Source organism: Rattus norvegicus, chromosome 16 (genome assembly GCF_036323735.1).
Source record: "Rattus norvegicus strain BN/NHsdMcwi chromosome 16, GRCr8, whole genome shotgun sequence".
Classification (NCBI taxonomy): Eukaryota; Metazoa; Chordata; class Mammalia; order Rodentia; family Muridae; genus Rattus; species Rattus norvegicus.
The window spans coordinates 88953319-88978574 of record NC_086034.1 but is presented as its reverse complement, the minus strand read 5'-3'; the positions used below and the strand labels follow the sequence as shown (position 1 = coordinate 88978574).

The 25256-nt window shown below is 35.8% G+C and overlaps 1 pseudogene; it reads left to right on the top strand.

Moving 5' to 3' along the window:
- Window positions 1-963: 963 nt before the first annotated feature.
- On the top strand, window positions 964-13428 carry LOC103694015 (NADH dehydrogenase [ubiquinone] 1 beta subcomplex subunit 3 pseudogene; annotated as a pseudogene).
- Window positions 13429-25256: the final 11828 nt, after the last annotated feature.

Below are 25256 nucleotides of genomic sequence, written 5' to 3'. Positions count from 1 at the left end.
TGCCCTGCATTAAAAACAATCTTAGACATGTTTTGTGAGTTATACCTGTTACCCACTCTTCTTTCTCAGCCTTTCATTATCCCTGTTACCACAAATTGTTGAACATCTATCAGTATGCAAATTCACTTTCCGGTCTTCTAAACCAATCACCCCTTAGACCTAAAGACTGGAGTGCTGGATATCCATAACCAACAAAGAAGTTGAAAACACTGATGGACTCAGCTCCTGCTGGATCTATGTGTCCAATTAAATACCTGGCTGTTGGGAAAGTTTCACTTCTGCCTTCCCGATTAAATGTCACCCATTTACTTGCACACTTTTCTCCATCTGTTAAAATTCCTGAAAGTCACTATCAGACACACCAATGACCTCTGTAACTTACTCTGCTTATTCCAAATTCATGTCTACTTATTGATCAGCTATGTTCATATATATTTGAGTTAGAAGCAGAGACACAGAAAATCTGTTTGCTAGGGAGGCTGCTAATTGACACCAGTATTTGAAGATGTCATAGAAAAGATACATCTCCTTATGATGTCCTGGGAGTCTATGTAGGTCTTGAAAATTACTACACAACTGTAAGTGATCTTATTAATAATAATGATGATATCAACATTCTTGTCAATAGTGTTTCATAATTTCCCATTCCCTAATTAACTAAATTTGAACAAAATCTGGCAATTATCACAAGAATCAAGACCTAATCGGCAAAACTTTTCCAACCCACCACCCTTGTTGATCCCTCTGACAATACACTCAATACAGATTTCTGCTTTCCTGTTCTTGTTTGTTTTGTTTTGTTTTGTTTTGTTTTTGTTTTGTTTATGTAACATCCATCCACCGGCCACTTTTCTTCCCCTTGGCCTTTTACAACATGGACTTCATTTAGACTTTCATTTTAAAAATTGTTTCTTCAGGAAGGTTGAATATTGAGTGTCCTGGGAGGCCAGATTGCTGTCAGACATGGCTGCTGGACATGGTCACGAACACAGACAGAGTCATGTTAAAGTGGAACTTCCACATTGCAGACAGTGGAAAATTGAAAGGACGCCATTAGAAAAGATGCAGAAGCTTGCTGCATGAGGCTTGCGGGATCCGTGGGCTCACTATGAGGCTGGGAGATACATGGGCGGCTTTGCAAGCAACGCCACCTTCACAAGCGTAATATTGAAAGGATTCAAATGGGTGTTTGCTGCATTTGAAGTAGCTTTAGGGGCCGATTATTTCCTAGCTTCCCAGAATGATGAGGATAAGAAGTATCATGGAAGAGAGCACCTTGTGACGTCTTTCAAGAAAATAAGATTCTCTCAGTGTAGCATCCGTGTCTGTATGTTTGTCCTTCAAAGACTATTAGTATGGTTTAATAAAGTAAGGAAAACTGAAAAAAAAAGAGAATTGTTTCTTTCTACCCAATTTCAGAATCTACATTAACTGTTTCTTTACATGAATAATTCCCAGTATTATAAACATCTTTGATTCTGAATTCTGTATCATTCACTTGTTTATGATTCTGTATCATGCAATTATCAAAAGAAAATTTGTGACAATAGGGATCAGATGTTAGTTACATATGTGTGTGTTTATACATGTATGCATATGTTTTGATTTAGCTCATTTATTAATTCTAATTGAGGTTTTGGATTATAGTATCCACATTGAAAAACAACAATAATTTTGGTTGTTTTGTGAAAAAATACATTACAAATATTTTAAAGGAAAGTTCTGAACTTTATATGGGATTTGTGGAAATATTTTTTCAATTAAGATTTCAACTTCCCAGATACCTGTAGGATAAAACGCCAGTCAGCACAGGGGAACTGAAACAGTTTAACAAATTTCATGATTTTACTAATTTTAAATAAACATAATATTTATCAAAAGAGTCTAATCTAATGGCAACATCAACAATGAAGTACTTGATACATGAAATGAGCATTTGCAATAAATGCCATAGTTTCTACACTCAAAGAAATTCTGAGAAAGCACCTCAGGGAAAGCAAGAAAATGGTACATGAACCTGCCGGGACAAATTTCCCCAAAGATAAATAAAATTAATATCCCATACACACACTGAAATCTACAAATGATAGTAAATATTTTAATAGGCCAAATATTGCCTCCCATTTTAATCTTGATTTTATGATCTTTCTGACAAATTAAATTTAAAGTACTCCAAAATCCTTCTATTTGAAGATTTTAGCTGTAACTGCATCTCCATATTCTTCTGAAAACAGCTGTTTAAGACCTACTCTCACATTTACTATTAATTTTCATGCTTCTTTTCCTTTGAAAGTTTGATACATTGATAATATTCAGTGGCCTAGAGAAAGAAGGAAGGTTTAGTTTAAGAATTAACAATACAGGAGCTCCGGTGGCGCAATCGGTTAGCACGCAGTACTTATAAGAATTAACAATACATCAAAGAACTAATTTTACTTGTAACTGGATCACTAGTGTTCATGAATTCAAAGAATGCATACATTCATGCACACACCAAACATTTGAATACCTCGCCTTTCAAATGAACACCTATATACGTAATTATTTGGGGCTTCAGTAATATTGAAAATGTCATAGTGATTTTCATGTAAATCATTTCAAATTTGAAGTTCTGTTAACTTCACATCGGTAATAAAATTCTTGGCACAACCCCACATGCATGTGGCATCCTGTCCACTGATTATTGTTTTCATATTACTTTCTGGAAAATTTATTTAGGATCCTTTGTTCTCTGTGTGTCTAGTGATGCCTAAGAATAGTTGACAGCAAAAATAAAGCACTGGTCATGAACTTTGTAAAATAATGGGCCATTATCTCCGCAGCTAAAACAAGAAGGGGAAGACCCATTGCCAACATCTAAAAATTTTCCACCACTGCACAACAAAAAGGGAGTAAGACCAGAGCATGGAAAAGTTAGAGTGCGCATGTACTCATCTGTTGTCTGTTGTTGATGACTTAACTTACAGAAATTCAGAATCACTGCATTGTCCCCCTTTTTTCCATTTTTATTAAATTGGATATTTCTCATTTACATTTCAAATGCTATTCCTTTTCCCGGTTTCCTGTTCATCATCCCCCTAACCCCTCCCCATCCCTTTATAATGGTATTCCCCTCCCCACCCACCCTCCATTACTGCTCCCTCCAACAATCCCTTACACTGGGGGTACAACCTTGGCAGGACCAAGGGCTTACCCTTCCACTGGTGCCCCAACAAGGCTATTCACTGTTACATATGCAGTTAGTCCATGCATAGTCCCATATATACATATACACACACACAAACACACACACACACACTCATATATATATATACATATAGACATATATATATATATACATATAGAGACACACACACATATATATATATATATATATACACACACACACACACACACATACACATACAGCCACCAAAACTAGATAAGATGGATGAAGCTAAGAAGTGCATGCTGACAGGAACCGAACTGCATATAGATCTCTCCTGATAAACACAGCCAAAATATGTCAAATACAGAGGCGAATGCTAGCAGGAAACCACTGAACTGAGAGTGGGACCCCTGTTGGAGGAATTAGAGAAAGGACTGAAAGAGGTAAAGGGGCTTGCAACCCCATAAGAACAACAGTGTCAACCAACCAGAGCTCCCAGGGACTAAACCACTACCCAAAGACTATGCATTGGCTCCCTAAAGTGGAAGAAAATCAGTCCCAAATTTGCATGCACACATACCACAACATGTACAAAGGGGCAATGAGTCATGGGAATGAATATGATATCCAATTTAATCATGACAATCTTTTACAATTAACATAAAAAATACTGTGGTCTATAACTTGAATATGTGTAACTTTAATTGCCAATTTTATATCTCCAAACTTGGCTGCTAGGAGCTAATTTTTTTTTATTAGCACTCACTACATCTCATTCTTGCTATGTGCAGATCATTGTGTTGAGTGGAGAAAAAGAAAACCTCAGAGATGAAGAAAATGTACTAGATGTCCCTCTATCATTGTTTCTGAGCTATGGAACTACATTTAAAGATGTCAACACTTTTTTTTTTTTGGCTAATATCCACTTATTAGTGAGAATATACTGAGCATGTCCTTTTGGGTCTGTTACCTCACTCAGGATGACATTTTCTAGTTCCATTCATCTGCCTGCAACACTCAGGGTGCCCTCATTCTCAATACCTGAGTAGTATTCATTGTGTAAATGAACCACATTTTCTGTATCTGTTCTTCTGTGGTGGGACCTCCGGGCTATTTCCAGCTTCTAGCTATCACAAATAAGGGCGCTATCTACATAGTGGAATACGTGCCCCTGTGGCATGGTGGGCATATTTTCAAGAGTGGTATTTCTGGATCTTTAGGAAGATCTATTTCCAATTTTCTGAGAAACCTCCAAATAAATTTCCAGAGTGGCTGTACGAGTTTGCAATCCCACCAGCAATGGAGGAGTGTTCTCTCTCTACATTCTCGCCAACATGTGCTTTCACCTGAGGTTTTGATCTTAGCCATTCTGATTCATGTAAGAAAATCAATGTAACTCTCAGGATCATTTTGATTTGCATTTGTCTGATCACTAAGGACTTTGAACATTAATTAGGTGCTTCTCAGCTATTCGAGATTCCTCTATTGTGAATTTTTGGTTTAGTTCAATACCCCATTTTTTGATTGGGCGGTTTGGATATTTGGTGTTTAGCTTCTTGCGTTCTTTATATATTTTGGATATTAGTCCTCTATCAGATGTGAGGTTAGTGAAGATCTTTTTCCCAATCTGCAGATTTGTCTTATTGACTATGACCTTTGCCTTACAGAAGCCTTCAAGGTTCATGAGGTCCCATTTATCAATTCTTGATCTTAGTGTGTGTACCATTGGAGTTTTGTTTAGGAAATTTCCCCTTGTGCCAATGAGTTCAAGGCGCTTTCCCACTTTCTCTTCTATTAGATTCTGTGTATCTGGCTTTGTGTTCAGGTCCTTGATCACTTGGACTTGAGCTTTGTGCATGGTGATAAATATGGGTCTATTTTCATTTTTCTACATACAGACAGCCAGTTAGAATAGCATTTTATTTTTTGTTTTGTACTGGAGAGGTTGGTTTAATTTATGTATGGGTCCCAAATGTATATGTTGTGTTTGTAAGAGACACGGGCAAGAAAGCTCCCAGAAGTAGACTTATGTTTGTGCACATGTATCTGAATATCCTGAACCAAAACCAGGTCCTCTGCAAAAGCAGAGTGTGTTCTTAACCACTGAGCAATCTTTCTAGTGGCAGAATGCCACAAATTCTTTGAAGTAGCTAATATAGCATTGTTACAAATATAGTCATTATATTTGTACTTTCAAACAATCTAATTTAATATATTGTTGTATTTTGCCATTTTATCAATTTACTTTATAAAAACCTCTAGGTCAAAGCTGGCATAATGCCACTATTCTAGCACTGGTGATGCTTAGACAGGAGGATCATAAATTTGAAGTCCATTTGAACTACATATTAAAACTGTTTCCCAAACTGTAAAATTATTTTAAATATGTAGATAAAGAAGTAGATATGTAGATAAATAAAAGCAAACACATGCAGAAAGCACAGAAACACAAAATATCAGGCAGGTAAACAAACAAGGAAAACGTAAATGGAAAATACTGACTTACAGAGCTAGTTCCAAAGAAGAAAACAAGCCGTTCTTTTGAATATCAGTGTTGAGTCAGTAACAAAGCTAATACTTTCTGTTTATTATAACAGATACACATAAAAATGAAAGCAGATATAACTATGGTGAAGACGAAACTGAAGGACTCACATACATACATTACAATTCTAGTCAATGTTCTACCTTCTTCCATCGTTTGGAACTCTGGGGCAATTACTAAATAACTGTCAAGAACTTTAAAATAGAAAGAAACATCCTTAGAAATAATTTCTCATCATCACCCTTTACCAATGTGTAGATATTTGCATATGTCCATGAACCAGGAAGCTAAGACATAAATCACACTGCTACCACATGTCAGGGCCAATTTACCCACCAGGGACAAACGAACTCACAAATCTCTCAAGTTTCTTGCCGTAAATAATCTTGAGCTGAAGTATATGTCTCCTTATGGTACTTGTAGAAGTGTCTAATCCCAGTCAGCCATGAGCCAGAAAATTACTATTTCTGGAGGAAGTTCATATTCCTGAAGCTCTGAGTCATGTTAACCTCTCCTCATGGCTCCTAACGGGATCTGGAAAGAACATGTGACAGAGATAATGCTAATCACAGTTGGGGACTCTAGTGCAGTGCATTTTGTGTTGCTAGTAAAATAAATACTAATTTTAATGTTTGTCGTATTCTGTTTCTATCGGTGTAAATGTTGTAGATATAATTTGTGAGAGCAAAGCACTTCGAAGTCCTCGGGCTTGCCTTAGAATATGAAGACCTTGAAAACTAGCCTAGTAAGGCAAGAGATGATGTCTTTTTAAAAAGGCATTGGGGGATATGAATAAAGAGAGGTTAAATTTACACCCTTCCTTTCATTGTAAGGTTAGCTTCCAGGAAATTTAAGAGAAGCCAGACTTCCTCCAAGCACCCTAAGAATAAGGAAGAAGCAAGCCTCTGTGTCTCCTAAAATTTGTAATTGACTGCATGGATTTTCATGATTAGTTTTGTAAGTTCTCTCTGAAAATGTTAAAAACACTATTTTTTCCTTTTGTGAATTTTCTCTGCTTATTTTCTATGTGGCAGGTTACACTTAATTAAATGTGGATATCTATTGCTCACTATGGAACTTTAATTTCCCCTGTATCTCAGTACTTTATGGTTCTTGTTTCCCAAGTTCTGTTATAATGAACTCAGTGGGAATGAATCGTGGTCTGATCTTCCTTTGAAGACACAATACCTTGAAAAGTATTTTATTTACACAATGTACTCAGACAGCAGTTGATCTTTAATTGTAAACAGAAAGTACCAGCAGCTGAGACCGCCACAAATGTATAAGTAAATAATCTTTGGTATTTTAAATGGCTTGATATCTATACAAATATGCATGTTGCACTTGATGGTAATTCATATATTTGTAAACTGCATGCAAAAATTAAAATTAACTAATTTGCATAGTAGCAGTCATAGTTCTGATAATATTACATATCTGCAGTGTTATTGTTCATTTTATTGCAAAGTTTCACTATGTAGAGTTTGTGATATTCACATGCAGTAACCTGTGGTAGCCAGATCTTAGTGGCTATTTATTAATATCTGAAAAGTACTTATGGTACATACATAGTAAACTGAAACCTGGGGACTAAGATCTCAGAACTGCTGTTGAAGGAGTCGTACCTATTTTTTTTTTTCTTGATAACTTTGAAATGGCTTGATAGCAAGCTCCATAGCAAAATCAGACTTGGAATTTAGTATCTATGCATTGGTTAGAAATTGCATCTGGCCAAACGAAATATTTTATGTAGTGCACATACATTGTCAAAAGTCCAAAACCTTATAAATTTTGGGATGAAAACCTGCAACAAACTGATGTGGAAAATTCAAAACCTCAACCCTCAAAATGTGACTTTAGTCACGTTCTTTGGAAAATGTGATGATGTTTATTGCTATGTTAGCATGGCCACATATTTCCGGAGTAGTGTATCTTAACAACAACATTCCATAAGTAATTTAACCACATCTATTTATCAAAAAATATAATGAGACATCATTTCTATTTTAACCCACAATTTAAAAATATCTCTCCTGGACATATTGTTTCTCTGGATGCTAATATATTTATAACCATGTCGATGAATAGGCATTCTTTTATTCAAATTATACTCTTCCCATGCCTTACTGATAAGATGACTTAAATCATAAGTGACATAGATAGGCTAAGCCAGGTACAACTTTCTATGTGCTGCTGTAAGATGACATCTAATTAACTTTACATTATACATTATACTTATCACACAAATAGATTAAAAAAAAAGAAACTCCTTCCATAAAAAGGTAATGAAATGTTAGTTACGTAAACATACATTTACAGTCTATGAAATGAGTAATTAAATCGGAACTGAAATGTTCTTACATGTTTGCACACCATAAAATTGCAGTATTTTAGCACACAGTAATTAATTCATATTTAACATACACTCCTGTATGCTTGATTAAATGTCAATTAGGTGACTGTGTGTGAAAAATCAGCAATCACAAATTTGTGGAAATATTGAAATAAATCTAATAATTTGCTGTCTATTGAAACTTATATTGGTCCAAATATAAGCTAGTTTCAACGCTAGTTTGCTTATTGTCATTTTTGACAGTGTTATATATAAAATCTTAAACCTAACTCACGACATAATCTAAGACAAATGTTAACAATCAAATGATATAATAAAAGGAAAAACAAAAATTTTCTGACTACTAGGACTCATTTTTGGACAATTTTACAGATTTTATTAGTTTGTTTTTTTCATATGTCTAACTATATTTTACTATATTTATTTTATCATTGTTCTTCCTTTAATGATCAGCAACTGTGGCTATGTAGCTATTTTTCTTAATTATATTTCACACATACTCTTATAAAAGATGTTTAAGAAATATTGTATTTATTTTATACCTATTTTAAATTATATATACATATATATTCTAAAATTTTAATATTTCTTCCAGCTAATTAAATATAAATACATGTGGGTCACATAATTTCTATGTATTATCTATAAGTATTTATATTGATATGCATGAGTGTGTGTGTGTGTGTGTGTTTATGATTTAGAGATGTAAAGAGAAGTCAGAGTGGGGAAGTTTCAGTTAGGTGTGTTTATTGCTCTTCTAGAGGACCCAGACTCAACTTAAAGAGGTCACATCCCTCCCAGTCAACTATAACTCTATTTTCAGGGCATCAAACGCCTGCTTCTTCCCATCCCAGAATCCTGAATGCATGTGGGTGGTGCACACGCACTAAGCCAGGCTCACACACATACTCTTTACAATAATTAAATTATTTAATTCAATAATAAAAGTTACAAAAGTTGAAATGGACAGAAGCACAAGGAAACGCTACTGGCATTTTGATTGCAGAACATGTTTCTTAAGTGACTTATTATTAAATTGGTCTTTAGTAAACAAAGATATATTAAAAATCATATGCTTATCCATGGCAGGAAATAGCTGTAAATAACCTAGGACAATGGCATTTTTATGACAAAAAAAAAAAACCAAAAAACAAGTTCAGACACTTAGAAAGATTATGCCTTTTAAATTGAAGACCAGACAGAGTCCATCCTGAGAGTTGGACAAAATGAACACAGAAACAAATACACCCCTTTAGATCATCTTGCAGTCTTTAACTAGTATTTCATGTCTGTTGGTAATGCAGCAATACCTTTTAACCCTTTGAGCGCTGTATGAGCATCAACCATGTCATCTTACTATAATTTATATGTAACATAACTGCTAATGGAGATGAGAAAATAACTGATTTTAAATTATTTTCCTTAGAGGAAATCTGAGTTGAGAGTCTCAGAAATGTCCTCAAACGCCTTGTGATAAGTGGGTATTTAATTGAAAGTCACTTGCAGATTAAGAAGTTTGTGTTATAATATATTCTAATGTTTTACATATAACACATTCAAACCACATCAATAAACTACTAGTAGTTGCTAAATCACAAGCTGTGTTGAAATATCATTGACGCTCTTTCAGATTAATAGCTGTGAGTCCCTTTCAGCCTTATTTTCAACTGATTACGATATACTGTATAAATTACTGGACCCATTTGTGTCTTTTTGGCCAGAAATCAGATATGAAAAGAATATATTTTTGATTCGATCTTTTTTAATACTTTGTGAGATTTAAATGTATTTACCCAATATAGTCCACTTTCCTCTATCTAATCAAAGACATCCCTAACATTCTTCTTTTTTTTAGTTGTTGCTCGAATATCAAGACACACATAGTAAAGGGATCTAACTCTTGAAAAACTGAGCTATCTGAGTGACCAAAACAATAGTAACCAATCATTGACCGGTGAGTACGGTTGACCTGAATGACACTAGGTAAGGAAACTGTGTCCAATCCATGTGATATCATTCCATAGAAGCACAATTAACTTACAAAGAGCCATTCATGTTTTCTGTAATTTAATGCAAAATAGTCAGTCCTAGGGCAACAAGAGAAACAGGAATTTATTACTGTTCTCTACTCTATTCTCTGATCCCTTCTAGAACATCTCCTGAGTGTAGAGGCTAATTAATCACTGTATATGAAATCATTTGGATAGTACAATGAGAAGCTGTGCAAAGAGCCAAACATTAAAGTAATTGTATTCTGTATTCAGAAACCATTTTCTAGAAAACGATAATAAATTATCAAAATTCAGCTCCTATTTTTCATTCATTCATCACGTTTGCCAAAAATTCCCCTTTTCAGCGTAAGTAAATGCATACTTTTGAAAGAAGTCAACTCAATATTCAGATCCACCGGGTTTTATGGAAACAAGTTGATTGCATTCCATTTTTAATGAAGACTTGTTATTAACACTTCAATGATGAAACATCTTAATCACAAAATAAAACAATGTATGCAACTGTCAGGAATTAAAACTCGCAGAATACAAAATATGCAGGATATGAATGAAGTGTCACACAACGGAAGGCATTTGTTTCCTACCACAAAGTAGCATGGTGTAAATTATGATACATTCATCTCAAGATCTAAGGGACAAAATAGAGGATAGAGATGGTGAAAGAGAACATGCTCTCTATATAATATGTAATAAATATATAATAAATGCATGTGCAAAAATTTAATAATAAATCTTCAATAATAAAAGTTTTATTGTGCTTGCTCAGGGAGTATGCTAGCATTGTTTATATAAACATTGTATATTTTAGAGGTATCAATCACTTTGCATATATTAATATGAATGTACGGTTATATATTTATACATTTTAGATATTATCCAAAAGTAAACATATCTTGCTCAATCAAACTGATTTATCAGTTAACACCAAGGCTCTGGTATAGCTGGAGATAATGTTTTAGAGGGTCAGAGTGATAGTGGCTCTGGCAGAAGACCTGAGTTAAATTGTCAGCAGTCATATTCAGCATCACACATCCACCTATAATTCCAGCTCCAAAGGAATCTGATGCCTCTGCACTCTGCAGACAATGTAGTCATATACACATACCTTCCACTCACATATGCCCATATGTATAACAGAACACGAAATTATGTTTAAAAAAGAAGAAACTAATGAGGACTAATGTAAGAAAGCATACGGAAGCGTGGTGATAGCAAAACAAAGCCCAATATTTTTTAAGATAATATAGGTAATAGAAATTCAGGGCAATGAATTATTCACTTAAGAATCCATAGCTTTAAGTGTCCTGTTTTAAACCATGATGTCACTGACTTACGCATTTCTTACATATTATAAAGTTTTGAGGTTGTTTATTCATTTTTTGTGTAGTAACAATATGAGTTTTATGTTTATATTACAACCTGCTCAGCTTCACTTCAAATTACTTCATTATAAAATCTCCTTACCTTCAAATACACACATTTAAGATTATAATGCTAAAGATTATTAAATAATTTGATAATCATGAATAATAAAAGGAATCACCCTGTAGCAGAAATATTTATTGGAAAGTCAGGATCCACTGATGCAAAGATATATATATAGCAAACTGAATAGAAGAGTAAAAGCAAAAGAGAGATGCTATATTAGTCAGGGTTCTCTAGAGTCACAGAATTTATGGAATATCTCTATATATTAAGAGAATTTATTGTAATGACTTGCAATGTGCAGTCCAACTAACCCAACAATGGGCTGCTGTGAAGGGGAAGTCCAAGAATCTAGAAATTTCTCAGTGCCACATGGCTAGCTGTTTCATCTGGTCTTCTATATATGCTGGAATCCTGAAGAAGAAGGTTCCAACAGATGTGCTGGCAAGAAAGTGCTAGCAAATGAAGAAGAGTGTGCCTTCCTTCCTCCAATGTCCTCATATAGGCCTCCAGCAGAATGTATGGCCCAGATTAAAGGTGTATACTCCATGCCGGGATTTGGAAATTGCTCTATCCCAGGCTGGCCTTGAACTCAGGGATCTATTGGCTACAGACTTCTGGGACTAAAGGCGTGCACTACCTGGCCTGGCCCTAAGATTTTCATGGCTACTATTCCTGAAGATTCCCATGTCAATATCTGGTTCAGAAGCCTGTGCCTTCTAGCCTCAAGATCTGGGTCACTGGTGTGTCCTCCAATTTTGGATTGTAGTTCATTCCACATGTAGTAAAGTTGATAAACAGGAATAGCCACCAGAGATGGTTTCCTGGTCTCGATAGTAATAAAAAGTTTTGCCTTATTTTCTTTTATTTCAAACAGGTTTTCAGCATACATCTAAGGGGGTCCTTGCCACTCACTATGAAGCTCATTCAGACATGCCTTGGAAGAGTGATACTCACACATTAACTTTGGCAGTGCTCAATTTAAGGTATTTACTACCAAGAGCAGCAGCAAAACCTTTCTTACATGTTTGACATTGTTATCATAATTAGGAAGACACCTCAAAGGAAGTTCATATCCCTTTTTACCTGCATTTAGAGCACAAAACTTTAACATAAACCATAAAAATAATAAAATCAAATATACTTTGAAAAAAATAAAGTTGGAGGATTTTGCTAGGGAGGTAAAATAACATACTGAACAATTGTAAAGGATGGAGTTTGGATCGCAGGATCAAATGTAAGTACCTGGTTCACCAGGCTGCCCACCTGTAACTCCAGTATGCCTGAGGCAGAGACAGACAGCCCCTCCCAGAATAATATGGCCTGAAAAAGTAACCAATTAAGAGGACTCTGGGATTGAGCATGGCTGGCATAATACATGGCGTAGAGGTTATCAAGGAAGACACATAGTATCCTGCCAATGTATACACAAACAAGCACATACATGTGTGCTCTCTCTCTCTCTCTCTCTCTCTCTCTCTGACACACACACACACACACACACACACACACACACACACACCTACACTGAAACACAAGCAAGCACATTGCACATAGATACACATAACAAAACAGATAGGATACTAGACTGCAAGTAAAGACAAAGACCCACAAAAGATATATTAGTGTCTGTGGCATTTTATCAGAATGGAATCTCTTCAGTACATGTGCTCTGAAAACTGGCTATCAGCCTGTGGCCATGTACTGGATGCTCTTTCTGCATGAAATATTTGTCAGTCCTTAGAGAACCATGTCAGGAGACTCCATGTATTCTATAGTTAGCAGAATGAGACACAAATTATATACCTGGCTAAAGTTACTGTTTTATCACTAACCATAAAACTCTCTCTTTTTCTTCTAGGTAGACTATTCAGTAAAAAACCCAACAGGGCATTGTGAAGCGGCCAAAGACATAGGAGAGATAAAAACTAAACTGGCGTCTTAAAGTAAGCTCATGTATTTTCAGTGATTAGATGTTGTACTAAAAAGGACTAATGAATGTGTTTCAATGTTTCCATATGTAAATGTAACTTGTCAAAATGTCTACATATCAAAAAGGCATATAATAGATATATAATAAATAAATTAAAAAGTTTCCCAGGGGAAATATTTTAGTTTTATTTTTTTTTGGGAAATTCATCAGGAACTATTCAAGTTAAAAAAAAGCAAGCCAATGTGAATTTACATTGGAATAAAATGTAAATTACCTCATGATTTTATACGCGCTTGACAGTTATACCAGGCAAAGTAATAATATGGTTCTTTTAAAAGTCAGAACTCTGTCAAAATCTGTTTCTAGAGGAAAATATATGATTTAATAGTAAGTCATCTGCCCTATTCCACATTGTCTAGTAATTTCTATGGTATGGTATCTGAGGCTTCCTTAATATTTTAATAGCTACAAATTATCGTATTGAATTTCAGTAATTGCCTCAATCAGAATCATATTTTCTTTGATGTGTAGATAGAAATATTGGGGAATCTCATGTATTTCTTGAATAATTTTTCTAAAAAATGGATTTCTTAGAAATCAGTTTGTTATTGTGTTTAGCTCAGCCAAAAATGCAACCAGGTGAAGCAGATTTTTGAACCATTGAAAAAACACCTAATTTTCATCTCCTCATTTGACTTTCTATAAGGGGAAAAGGAACAGGCCTGAATACAATTCATCAGAGAATTTTGAATTAGCTACATCAGTCCAGAACATTGATGTCTTGATATTCAGCTATGGACATTATTGAGTCAAAGACTCTTACTGTCACCTCCTCTCATCTTTAGAAACTACATCACCATATTTAATTAATTAATTATTAATTAATTAAATCTCGAAGCTTCACATATTTATAACAATTATCCTTTTTTTTCCAGAATTTGTGGCACTTACTTATAGTTTTATTGTAAATGAAAATAGCCAAATAAGTATTCAAAGTCATTTTCAACTTGACGTCTAATAAAAATATATGCACCATTTAATTAAGAACACATTAATATGAATAAGGCAACATTGTTTCCTTATGTGTGAGTCCAGCAATTTAAGTGACACTGGGGTTAAATTTTAGACCTGAGTGGGCGGAATCAGTGAATACCTAATTCCTTTGCTAATTTTACTAATTGAGAATATGACACGCTCAATCTAATTCTCTTTTGATGACGACACAACTTGAATTCATTTCTTTCATATTTGTCAGTGTAATTTCTTTTATTTTTTCCAGTTTTACAAGTATTTATTTTAAGGAAAGATTTCCTAACATTAGATACCATAAAGAACATTTATACATATCAAACAACTATTCTCTTCTGTGTTGTACCAGTTGATGTCTACATTTCATATATAAATAAGAGAGCCATATAAAATGCATAAAAATACAGCACAAGTTAGCATAGTAAAAACATGACTATAGGATTTTTTACTTCCGGCTGTAGCTAACAGAAATTTTTGACAAACAGAATTTATCCAATATAGCTTCCAAAAACTTTCTGCTTTTTCTTTCTTTTTGGATATTTTTTATTTACATTTCAAATGTTATCCCCTTTCCCAGTTTCCCATCCATAAACCCCCTATCCCATCCCCATCACCCTTCTTGTACAGGGATGTTCTACCATCCAACCATCCCTACCTTCTCGCCTCCCAACCCTAACATTCCCCTAAACTGGGGGGTCGAGCCTTCGCAGGACCAAGGATTATTCCTCTCGCTGGTGTCCAACAAGGCTATCCTCTGCTACATATGCAAATGGAGCCATGAGTCTGTCCATGTCTACTTTTTGTATAGTGGTTTCATCCCTGGGAGCTCTGATTGGTTGGTATTGTACTTAGCAGGTTTCAAGCCCCTTCGGTTCCTTCAATCCATTCTCTAACTCCTCCACTGGGGACTCCGTTCTCAGTTCAATGTTTGGCTTTGAGCATCCACCTCTCTATTTGTCATTTTTTAGCAGAGTCCCTCAGGAGAAAGCTATATCAGGCTCCTGTCAGCATGCACTTCTTGGCATCAGCAATATTATCTGGATTTGTTGGCTGTATCTGGGCAAGATCCCAAGTGTGGCAGTCTTTGGAAGACCTTTCCTTCAGTCTCTGCTTCAAACTTTGTCTCTCTATTTCTTCCTTTGAAAATTTTTGTTCCCCCTTATAAAAAGGACTGAAGCATCTGCACTTCGGTCATCCTTCTTCTTGCGCTTCATGTGGCCTGTGGATTGTATCTTGGGTTATCTGAGCCTTTGGACTAATATCCACTTATCAGTAAGTGCATACCATGTGTCTTCTTTTGTGATTGGGTTACCTCACTCAGGATGATAGTTTCTAGTTCCATCCATTTTCCTATGAATTTTGTGAAGTCATTGTTTTTAATAGCTAAGTAGTACTCTATTATGTAAGTGTACCACATTTTCTGTATCCATTCCTCTGGTGAGGGACTTCTGGGTTCTTTCCAGCTTCTCACTATTCTGGATAAGGCTGTTATGAACATAGTGGAAGATGTGTCCTTGTTTTATGTTGGAGCACATTTTTGATATATCCCCAGGAGAGATATAGCTGGGAGTACTATGTCCAATTTCTGAGGATCATTCAGACTGATGTCCAGAGTGGTTGTACTAGCTTGCAATCCCACCAACAATGGAGGAGTTTTCCTCTTTCTCCACATTCTCGCCAGCATCTATTGTAACCTGAGTTTTTGATATTAGCTATTCTGACTAGTGTGGGGTGGAATCTCAGGGTTGTTTTGATTCGCATTTCCCTGATGACTAAGGATGTTGAACATTTCTTTAGGTGTTTCATGGCCATTCAATTTTCCTCAGGTGAGAATTCTCTGTCCCACATTCAGCTGTATCTTCCCTGTACTTCAAAGACACAACACTTTCCAGATCTGCTTGAACCACTGGATTTTAATAGTGTCCATCTGAATTAAGAAGATTCCATGTAGTTTTCCATCGTAACCTTGCACTAAGGGGGACATGAGTGTAGAGCATTGCCCTGAGATTATTTAGAAATCATCATGAAATGCTACCCTTCACCAAATCTTGCCATATCCACCCACTTCTCTACACACCAAACTTTGTACCCAATGTTTATAAAGAACAGTCCTCTAAGTTCAGTTCCTATTGATCATGTACGCTTGTATATTGCTATCCAGTGCACCATTACTGACCTACGGGGGTCATAACCTTCAAGGAAATTGGCTCTTCCTCTCCTATATATTATAAATTTCTTCCTCATTATAAATTTCCAAGAGCACCTTAGTTTATAGTGGTAGTTCTGGTTCAACTTCGCTTTCTGCGCTGTGATTTTTTTTCTTGCTTTAACTCATGCAGATTTTGTATATACTGTCATGACTGCTGTGATTTAATATATGAAACTACCTTTTTGTGTGTGGAAAACCATGTTTCCTTGTAGTCATGCCCTACTGGCACTCACAATCCTCCTGCTCAATATCTTTTCCTTAATGACACTTGAGATCTGGAGGAGGGGATACTTTGTAGATTCCTATTTATGGCTAAGTATTGTTTCTCATTCTCTCATCCTTTCTTCCTTTCTTTCTTCTTTTCTTTCTTTCTTTCTTTCTTTCTTTCTTTCTTTCTTTCTTTCTTTCTCTCTCTTTAATCCTTTTTTACAGTCCAGTAAAGACTGTATAAATATCCGTCTCCTGGTCTGCCTCTGATTGTCTGACTGTTCCACATTCCATACCTTCTCCTCCCCAGTCCCCTACTCCTGTCTCCAAAAGGATGTATTCACCCCCACCTCCACCCCACCATATTTCCCCACTTCCTGGGGCCTCAAGTTTCTTGAGGGTTAGGTGCATCTTCTCTCGTTGAGTCAAAATGTAGCAGTCATTTGCTGTATATGTGTTATGGGCCTCATATCAGCTAGTGTATGCTATCTGGTTGGTGGTTCAGTGTCTGAGCAATCTTGGGGGTCCAGGTTACTTGAGAATGCTGGTCTTCCCATAGGGTTGCCCTCCTCCTCCTTGTCCCTAATTCAACCACAGGGATCAGCATCTTCTGTCCATTGGTTGGGTGTAAGTATCTGCATCTGACACTCACCTGTTTGTTGGGACTTTCAGAGGGCAGTCTTGCTAGACTCCTGTTTGTAAGCACACTATAGTATCAGTAATAGTGCCAGGCCTTGGGGCCTCCCCTTAAGTTTTATCCCAGTTTGGGTCTGTCACTGGATCTCCTTTTCCTTGATCAGTTGACAGTCTCTGTGTTAAAATCAAAACAATCCATGAACAATTATGGCACATAAAGATGACTTGGCATAGATAAACAAATGGTAAATATCTTCTCTTTTGTCGACTTTATCATTGAGTCTGTATATATGCCTGCTTTGATTGGAATAACAATACCGTAGGTCACTAAGTTAATGAAGAATTCAAGAATGGGGATGTTTCAAGAAAGGAAATATAGAATGAAGTGATATAAAGGCAAATTGGAAACAATGAAAGAATGGTGTGGGATGAGGTAACACGGTAGAGGAAAGCATACATAGAGGGTCAAGTAACACTAAAGGCCTTTGCAAAATCACATGACAACCTACAATAGACATTTTATAAAATAAATAGGTACTGTGGTGGTTAGAATGACCATGAATTTCATTGTATTATATTTGTAAATACTTGGGCCCAGGTGGCAACTCTTTGAGAAGGCATAGGAAGTATTACCTTTTTGATGCAGGTACATCTCTGGGAATAGTATTTGAGATTCCAAAAGCCCATAGATTCAAGTTCTCTCTCTTCTCTCTCTCTCTCTCTCTCTCTCTCTCTCTCTCTCTCTCTCTCTCTCTGCCTGCCTTCCTGCTGCCATACTTTCTGCCATGATGCTAATCAATCTATTCCAAATTGTGAGCCACAATAAACTCTTTCAACTATGAGTTTATTTTGTTTTAGTTTCTTCTCTGAGCAGTAGAAAAGTAGCTATGTCATAGACACATACAAAAATATTTTAAATATAAAGTTATATTATAACAGGATAAAAGTACCTTTATTAGATTAAAACACAGGCTAAAAACCAGGGGGAAAGATCAATTGATTACCCATTTTTCATTCATTGACAAGTGAGTTCTATGAACCCCCAAACATTAAAGAATATTAAAATGGTTTTGATTACTTCCCCTAAAACTACACAGCAAACTTTTATTCCTAAGGACACCACCTAGTTGAGCCAAAGAACTTGAAGAAACCAAGCTGGAACTTACCTGTAAGCTTCAATCCTATTGGCCAAATAGAATCATGCTGTTATAAGTGTTAGATGTATAAATCTGTCGTCAAGCTGTGAATCCTGCTAGATAAAAAAAATGAGTATCCTGGTAAAACACACCCATGAGTGCAATAGTAGTACAAATGTTATCGAAGAACCAACCACTTTCTGCATGGATTTCAGTCTGAATCCACAATTCCATACCTAGCATTAATAATAGGGCTAAGAATCTGTAACTTGATAGGTCATAATCTCTCGGGGAATCACTCCACTTTTATTCTTTATATAATAATAAAATAATCAAACAACTAAGCATAGTTTATTATGAAAGTTTATGTACGTTTTTTAAGTCACACACACATATACATATATAAGACTGGGAGAGTTTATATCTTGGTGTTTTAAACAGCATTTCTTTGAAATTTCAATACAGTTTATATATTGGTATTAATTTGTATCAACATAAAAAGCAATGTAAAAGTGCCTATATGTTGCTTTTATTTTATTGAATATCTACTGTTTCCTGTTTTCCTTCTAAAATATCAAATGTGATTGTGTGGCTTGGAAAAATTAAGATCATTTGTTGAACCTCTGTAGGGTGCATATAAAAGTTTGTCTGGTGTTGTCCAAGATGGGTGCATTCAATCAGAGTACTTGACCTTTGAAGGAATGACACTGCCCTAATGGATGCTTAACCTGGTTGTAACTGCTGTTATCAAATGGGTGACATATCAATTTATTGAAAGACAAAGTTGCTACACATATTTTATATTATTTATGCAATAGGTTACTTATTGGTTAGGGTTAATTGTTAATTCAACAAAATCCAGAGTTGCCTGGGATATGAGTTGCTGGGCATATGATTGAAAAACAGCTTTGATGATGTCTGTTGGTATTGAAAGACTCATCTTAACTGTAGAAAGGCTATCCCCTAGGCAGAGGACCCTGCATTGTATAAAGTATAAATAAGGATCTGAAAGTTAATATTCATTCTTTCCTTGATGTCTCTGATTATACTCATAATGCTCCTGCATACTTGACTTCTCTGGTATGAAACTAGAATTTGTCTGACATACAAAACTATGATCCAAAATACACCCCTTTCCCCTTAAGTCACTTCAGTGAGGATAGTCACCTTACCAACTAGAGAGGAAGCTAAGAAGGTAAAATGTGCCTTTTCCTAAGGGTACACAAACTTCTGGAGTGAATCTTTATATAATAATTCAATGAAAGCATATTTATTTTAGAGAAATATTTTTATTTTGTGAAATTAATATGTTTTATAATTAGATTAAAATATGACTGGCATATTTGTGCTTACTATGTGCTTACTAAAATATACTTTCTACCAGTACATTTAAAAATGGAGACTGCTGTGTTCTGTATAACACAAGTTCCAGTAATTTATAAAAGATGTTGTTTTATCTTTTATGTGCTGTAAGGAATTGAACCAAAAATCTGCATGAACTTTGCATTCTCCCCACACTAATTTTAAGCTAATATTGCAGAACTAATGACAGGCTTGAGCAGTCCTATTATCAATTCCAGCTGTCTCCTGCCTCAAGATCGCCTGAATTATGGCAACATTTTAAGAAACGAAGCTCTGAATAAAATCCATTACAGATGAATTCTTGTTTTAATATTTTTGCCAACTGCTTCATAATCGTGATTATCTTCTTTCTTCACAGGAAAAAGTTTAGGACAACTTGAGTTATTTTACTTCATTTCTTAAAAATTTTATAACCTAGACTCATTTAAAGCCAATCATTGGCCTCGTTGAACAGTTTATCCTCAGTCTCATGATTTGAACACTTTCCTAATTGATATATATGTATTTGTTAATATCCCTGAATCAACAATCCTGGATTCTACTTTCCTCACTGTGAAATTATATGTTGTTCATATTTGTCTTAATCTATTTTGAATGATGATAAAATGCTTACTTTCCCAAATTACCACTTCTCAATAGATTCCTCATTGGAAAATATAAAGCTATAATCAAAAATGTAAGGTATTACTGACTCCCTAGTAATTTTCCTATACTCTAAAAACATATAAGAGATTATTAAATTCATGAAGGCCCACAGTCTCCTTTAAGTAGACTTCAAGCATGTCTTTGTACATTTGTTTACCAGGCTAACTCAGTATTTTCACAATACTAGGTATGGTGTTACAAAGTCTCGCTAGTATTCACCATGGATTATACAACATCCATGGATTTCTGACACCCACAGTGTCAAGAAGATCACAGGCAATGAACTAATAAAAAAAAAATATGTGCTGGTTTGTATCTATCTGAAAGACAGAGTTACTATGTGGATACACAGATGAATATGTTTAACTACAACAGTTAGAGAAGCTGTGCTAAGGAATTGAGAATTCTAAATTGGATTTGACATACTAATTAGTGAAGAACAGGGGCAATACATATGCTGGGAATGGAGCATAAAAATAACCAATATGGCCTGAAAAATACAAACGTAATTTCCGAAACTGATAGTGTGAAATGGAACAGCAACAAATAATATGTGATAAAAACGGCTAAAAAGGGATGGGCATCTGGGGCAGCATGCAATGAGGGCTGAATTCCACTGAGGAGGTGTTGGTAAGGAACTGGCAGAAAACTGAGTCTAATTCTAGATGGTCATTCAATATGCCGTGTTTGGTATTAGTTAGGTGTGAGTGGGAATGAAGCTAGAAAACTCCAGACAGAAATTCAGAAAAAGTAAATAGTAATAGCAATCATTGAATTGCACAGTTATACTACAAGAAAAATTAAAGCCTGGGGTGATGGGTCAGTGGTTGAAGCATTAGGTATGTGAACATCAGTATTGTTTCCAATGCAAATATCATGAGGCTGTGGGAGCCCCTGACGTGTCAGAACTGAGGAGCCTGAGAAATGATATTCCACAATAAGCTGGCTAGATAGACGAATAGAATCAGGTGTGCTCTATTGTCAAACAATGGCCCTTACCTCAAAATATAATATGAAGAGCAACCAAAGAGTACATCTGATAACAAATTCTTGTCCTCAAATTTCATGTGCACAGACATGTATGACAACTACTCACACTTAGAAACACACACATGCACACATGATTCAATACATGCACAAATCACTAATGAAGATCATGCAAGCAAACAAATAAAAATACTCTAATCCCTTAAAAATTTCGACCAGTTAGATGACAGTATTTGCTGTGAAATACGAGAACTTGATTTTGACAGAGAGAACTGATTCCTTCCAGTTGTCCTCTGCTCTTTATGATCTCTCAGCAGCATGTGTATCTCCTAAGAATACTCCCCAAAATGCACAGATTCAATAAATATAATAAAAATGTAGCATTATTAGCCAGGTTAATAATTCATGAGTCAATCATTCAGAAACAGATCCTTCTTATATATGAAGTATAGATAGATTCAATGGTACGCTTGTGGCTACATACCTCTTGTTAGATATTGTGAGATCAGAGCCCACTCTCTCTATGATGATTTACTCAGATATACATCTAACTCCTTCCTCACAATCCCTCCTTGATTAGGTAAAACATCATTTCCATCATATGTTTTAATCTAACATCAAAACATCATATGTGCCTGTGCCTGATCTATTTCTCTTTCTGTGGCTTCATAAGAATAATGAACACTAGACAGAACCCAGCTCAAATCCTCACTTAAATTTCTACCCACCCATTTCCACTCGAACAGATACACTACTTTCATCTAATTGAGTTTTTTCTACTTAGCAGACTTTAATTGAATCTCTCTTAATCCCCCTTTAGATTTCAGTTCTGCATGTACCCCTAGCCCACACTTCTGCATGGCATTGAATGCAGCTGTGTTTAATAAATTTTGTTTACTGACCTATTAGCAGCTCATGATTCAAAAAACATTCGTTAGGTGGTTCTTTTCCAGGGACATCCACATTTGCTTGGAGCAGTGAGAATGGTCCAGATATGCTCTCAGAGCCCCCTCCCCCCCGCATTTGTACCTCTTCTTCACAGAGCACGCTGAAGAAACTAGGAACCCTAGGGAGTCGGAGGTTTTGGTGAGGTGGTGAAATGGATGACAGGAAGTAGACCCCTCAAGTGGCTTCACGAGACATCAGCCATTGTCTCTATTTAGTAAAAGCAGGAGAAAGAAATTGTAACTGGACAGAATGAGTGAGCAGTAACTCAGTAGATGAATTATTATGTATGCTTCACGTGCCAAGAATACTGAGAAGGAAGCAGATGTTCTCCATTCCCTCAGACAATGTCAATGCTTCATCTGCTTCTCCTCTCCTGCTTTCAGCAGCACACCATCCTCCACATCCCTCCTGGAAGCCAGTCAGAGGTCTGTTTTTCACTATTCGTTAACAACTAACCTCTCTTAATGAATAAATGTGAAACGAAAGGGGATAGAGAGGGAGAGGAGGACTAGTAAAGAGGGAAAAGAGAAGGAGGAAGAAAAGGAGGGAAGACAAAGAATGAAATTAAAGAAAATAAAAGATAAGGACTCATCATTTTTAATGCTATCTTCAATGGTACCACAAAACATTCACCTTCCTAGTTCTAAGCTTCAGAACACTGACTTTTTAAGAACTTTACATTTCAATTATTTCCAAAACTTCCAAGTTTTGAGATCAGTTTCCATCACTAATTATGACAGATTTTTTTTCTATTTTTTTTCTCCTCTCAACTTACAGGAGGTACTTTAGTGACCTTAAAGAGTATTCATCAAAACTAGATAGAAGCAGAATTACACGAAGAACAATGTTGTAGTTCTGACAGTTTCTAATGAGGCAGTTTCCTTTAAAAGTATGGTGCTATTGAGAGAATACACAAATCAATACAGTGGAGGCGACAGCCTGGGAATAGACATAGAACATAGCTGAAGAAGGGACAAAGGAAGGGAGAGAAGGTGAATTTCAACAAATGCTGCTGGAATAATCAGATACCCAAAAGCCAACACACACACATGTAAACACATTCATATACATGAATGTTTCTTCCTTCATCATGTAAGATTAGCCTACCCGAATGCCAGCAGCAAACCACTGAACTGAGAATAGGACCCCTGTTGAAGGAATCAGAGAAAGAACTGGAAGAGCTTGAAGGGGCTGGAGACCCTTTATGTACAACAATGCCAAGCAACCAGATCTTCCAGGGACTAAGCCACTACCTAAAGACTATACATGGACTGACCCTGGACTCTGACCTCATAGGTAGCAATGAATATCCTAGTAAGATCACCAGTGTAAGTGAAAGCCCTTGGTCCTGCTAAGACTGAACCCCCAGTGAACGTGATTGTTGGGGGGAGGGCGGCAATGGGGGGAGGGTGGGGAGGGGAACACCCATAAAGAAGGGGAGGGGGAGGGATTAGGGGGATGTTTGCCTGGAAACCGGGAAAGGGAATAACATTCGAAATGTAAATAAGAAATACTCGTTAATAAAAAAAATAATGCGCTGAAAGCGAAAAAGGAAGCAAAAAAAATTAGCCTACCAAATGAGGAATGCAAAGCTATAATTTCCACGATAACATCGGATATATATCTATCATTACACTTAGAAATTTTCTGTTAAACTCAAACATCAAATTTCAGAAAAAATAATTAATAAGCAAGGCTTTATTAAAATACAACTTTTATTCTATGAACGACAACATCAAGGGACAACATAGAAAAAAATCACTTCCAGAACACATTCTACTATAAATGTATTGCTCAAGATATACTTGTTAAAGACAACAAGAAAATAACTAACATGACTATCTCATACCAATAAAGATATATACTGGGGGCACTATGTCATGTATCCTGAAGAATATGAATTAAAGTAATTAAATTAATTAATGAAATAAATAAAATAATTAATCAAAGCTATTAGGTAATACATTCATCAAAATGGCACATATCTACAGGCTAAAATGTTCAATTACTGGTAAGGATATGAAGTGACATTAGCTCTAGATTATTTGTTGTGGGAATGAAGAATAGAATGGCCACTCTAGGAAAAAGTTTACCAGATTGTTCCAAAATTGAAATGCTCTTACTATTGCTCAGTCACTGAACCTCAGGGCATCTGAGGATTTATGGTCACACAGAAACCTGAATATAGTTATTATTGTTGTCAAAACCTGGAAACAACTGTGCTGTTTATGGTCATTGATCTTCATTGTTGACTTGATTGGATTTAAATCAATGAGGGGACTGAGTCACATATCAGAGTACTTTCTATAAAGATGTCCCCAGAGAGGAATATGGGAGGAATACACACCCTGAACACGAGTGGTAGGTTGCCAGGAGATGGGAAGGAAATAACAACAAGGTTTCCTTTTCTTCTTCACTGATACGGAGATTGGTTTTTATGCCTTTCTCACCAAGAAAGACTGAATATTTTGATACCATGAGCCAAAGTAATTATTTCTTCCATAAGACCTCTATGTCAGGTAATTTAACCATAGCGATGAAAACGTAACTCATATAATGCCCTTCAATATATTAAAACTGACAAACTCATAAATGCTGATACGAAATATGAAATTCTAAGTAAATTAAATTATTAAACAATTCAAGATACCGAGGATTCTTTAACTCAACTTTACCAATAA